The 3591-nt window shown below is 30.3% G+C and overlaps 1 long non-coding RNA gene across 1 annotated transcript; it reads left to right on the top strand.

The window, feature by feature from the left end:
• Positions 1-2406: 2406 nt before the first annotated feature.
• Positions 2407-2895, top strand: LOC107947579 (uncharacterized). Its single transcript, XR_001697175.2, has 2 exons — positions 2407-2540; positions 2630-2895. It is a non-coding gene; the product is annotated as an uncharacterized lncRNA (long non-coding RNA).
• Positions 2896-3591: the final 696 nt, after the last annotated feature.

Here is a 3591-nt window from a genome sequence, read left to right as displayed (position 1 = left end):
TAGTTTAGTGGAAGATCGAGAGATCCTACTAGGTTAGCGACTAATTGATTGAGTAGAACCAGAAATAGGATTTAGTTATGACCACAAAAGCGAGCTAATCACTCATGCTTAGATTTTATTGAATCACATATTACTTCTCCATCTTTTTTATTTTATGCAAGCTTATTTCTTTTCTTATAAAAACAACTATTTTTCACTTTATGATCATCGTACTATAATTTATTTAAGTTACTAATTAGATCTATTTGCGTTTAGGTTAATATTAATTTAGTACTTGTCTCCCTTGGGTACGATCCTACTTCTTTGTAACACTATATTACAACCTGACTCGTATACTTGAGGACACCGCCTCAATTCAATATATACTTTTAGCAATATTCACACTCTGGATTCTAGTACGTCCGAAGGCGGTCACTTTCCAAAGTGGCGCGTAGTTTATCTGCAAATCAGTGGTGGCTCGTCTACAATCCGGAGTGATATGTTAGACGAGTTCTGGGGAATTCGTACGTGAGGTGTGTAGCGGAGTTGGGTAGGACTTTTCTGTTAATTTGAAACTTCAATGCATTCATAAGCACGTGCATATAAAATTGTGAATACCAATATAGTGAAGTGAAGCGTTTTATGTGAAAAACCGTTAATCTGAGGTGCCTTGTGGTTGTCTTTAATCTCAGGATTGCTAATTCATGTGCCTTATTGGTTTGTTGTTTTATTCTGATTTTCTTGTGACTGAACTCACATTGAGCTTCATAGCTCACTGCACTTTAGTTCCCATCCTTGTAGATAACCCACCAGGTTGGGATGCGACATATGGAGGGTCGAAAAATTTTTAATGTTATGAAAGTATTGTTATGCTTATTTTAAAATTTATGTTATTTCGGAACTGTACTGTATTGTTTATTTTCTAGCATTGGATTCATATTCAGGTTTTGGTTTTATATTGCAAGCATGACATATAAATTGTTGTTTTTAAGATGATGAAATATGGATTTCAATTAAATATGCATGAAATATAGATGTTAGTAAAACTCATGAAAAGCCATTTTTCCGCTGAAAGGTCATAATTAAATTTTGTCTAATAACTACAATATAACTATGTTTCCAATAGTTATCACATTTTACAAGAAAAATATTAGTTTAATTGTATTTTATATACCCATGATTTGTTTTCTAAAAGTAGACACAGTCTTTGTAAGGATAAAAAAATATTTTAATGTGACTATTTAAAATCTTCATTGCACTAGGCCATCACGGTGGCCGATGTAATCTCCCGAACTCGGGCCTACCGTCTAGGCCAATTTGGGGAGGTTACAATTTCAATGCCATAAAGTACTAAAACCATATTTTCAATCATCTTCAGCATAGATTATTTCATGTTGATATGAGTTGAATTAAAATATTTAATTTGAACTTATAAATTTGTCATATTTAAGGGGAAAAAAAGTGGTTTTACTTCAAACAAAAAGAAGAGATAAATTGTTACCAACTAAATTGATGAACAAGAATTTGATATGATATATACGTGAATACAATAAAAATACATTAATTGCGCTACAATTGTGCATAATATCCTTTTTATTTAGTTATATTGTGTTTGTACAAAATTAGTAAAAATAAAATACTATGCATCAAATATGTTCAATTCTAATTCTAATTCTAATTCTAGTTCCAATTTGAGTTTGAACTTGATTTGGAACACAAAAATTGAGCATGATGTCAAGAATGAGAATCCAACTCAAGTCTTATCAAATAAACAAGCCTAATTAAATTCAGTAAAGCTAATTAAAGCAGTTTAATCTTTATCTCGTATCAAGTTTATATTTTAAAAGTTAAACTAAATGAAGTTATATTGGAGCATTCAATTCTCTAGGTTTCTATGGAGATTGAGATTGAATTTCTTGGCTCTGTTAAACCCCATTAAATAACTTTAAATTTTTTATTTTGATACAATAGTTAATATTATTTCCAAACTCATATAACTGGTTGTGTAGGAAGGGGTCAGGTTTTTTTGTCTGCTTTCTCTCACTACTATCTCCAAAATTTTAATGCTTTTAGTATTTTAATATTTGAAAATAATTAAAAATATATATTTGACTAACAGGAAAAATATAATTTAATCTTTTCTTCTCCTAGACCACAAATAAAAAAAATTCGAACATATTTCCCATTTGTTTCTAAACAGTTGGACAAATAATCAACTTATTGGCATCATGCATTCCAGATTTGGTAACATTAATTTCCATGACTACACTTAGAACAAAATAATGATAATTAGTAAACAAAATCCTCATAAATCTTCTCAAGGATGTTTTTCTGGTTTACTTTCCTTTTAGACATAGTTTCATAAGGAAAAAAATAAAAACGTAATAATCTCAAAGAATCCAAAGAAATTAGTATTCCTCCATGCAACACAAAATAAGATACTATATATATTAAATCCATAAGCTATAAATTTCCACCAACATTGTTAATTAGATATAAAGAGATGGCAAAGTTTTCATTCAATTTGTGTATATTTGCTGCCATCTTAATCTTTGCAACTCGTTAGTTTCTTCCTATGCAGCTCTTTTATTTCCTTTGGTATGAATATTATGTTTTTGTTTAATTTAACACAAGGGAATTTTTGTTGCAGACTCAGAGATGATGGCGGAGGCTAGAGGACCTGTTATTTCGTGTAGATGTAGCAAAACCGAAGACTGTCAGGGTATTTGCACCGTGTGCCCCAACTATAGCTGCATTAATAACCTTTGTACTTGCCTTTCAAACACACCTCCATTTCCATAGTCTTAGAATCTACACACTCCAACAGTTGAATGAAATGGTGGGATTTTTTTGTGTAATTTGAAATAAATTATCATGCAATGGATCTAATAAGAAAAAATATTGTAATTATTGTAATTTTAATTTTCTTTTTACCCTTCTCTGCCCCTCCCCCCCCTTCTAGTAGCGAAAAGTATGTTACATTTCAAATATATAAAAAGAGTTACAATCTTGTTTTAAAACTAAAAGAAATAACAGTAAGAACAAAAGATAGGAGAAAAATTAAGACACAAAATGAGATGATAATTCTTCTTTCTACTTGTATCTCATAAGCTTGTATATGGCTTCAATCTATAGGGCTTCAACAATGATAGGCTAAAAATAATATAAATAGGAATATCAAAACTCGCAATAAATTGAATGGGTATTTCATAAGTTTCAAGTTCCACCGTATTCTTTTGGTGGGGACACTTTGTTAATTTATTAACAACACTATGCACTAGATGTGTATCAAATGGAAACGTGCTCTGTTAAAACTTTATTAGAAAAAATTGCATAAGCACCTATTATAAGCTAAAACATTAAAAACATTTTCTAGGAAAACTTAGCTGGACAATACCTTGAGTAAAGGAAAGAGTAAACATGTTTTAGACTCCCCCTAATTTTAAAAATATTGAAACATGGTACAAATTTTGAAACAATTTTTTTTCCTAAATACTTCGTCAAAGAGAATCATACTATGAAGACATGCCTTTTTAATTACAATGATAACCATTGAGTTTCATTGTATACTCTAGGTTCATTTGCCAATAACTCTTTTGCACAACATAATAT

The sequence above is a fragment of the Gossypium hirsutum genome, chromosome D12 (genome assembly GCF_007990345.1).
Source record: "Gossypium hirsutum isolate 1008001.06 chromosome D12, Gossypium_hirsutum_v2.1, whole genome shotgun sequence".
Taxonomy (NCBI): Eukaryota; Viridiplantae; Streptophyta; class Magnoliopsida; order Malvales; family Malvaceae; genus Gossypium; species Gossypium hirsutum.
Note: the sequence above shows the minus strand (reverse complement) of the source record. Positions and strands in the feature narration are given on the sequence as shown.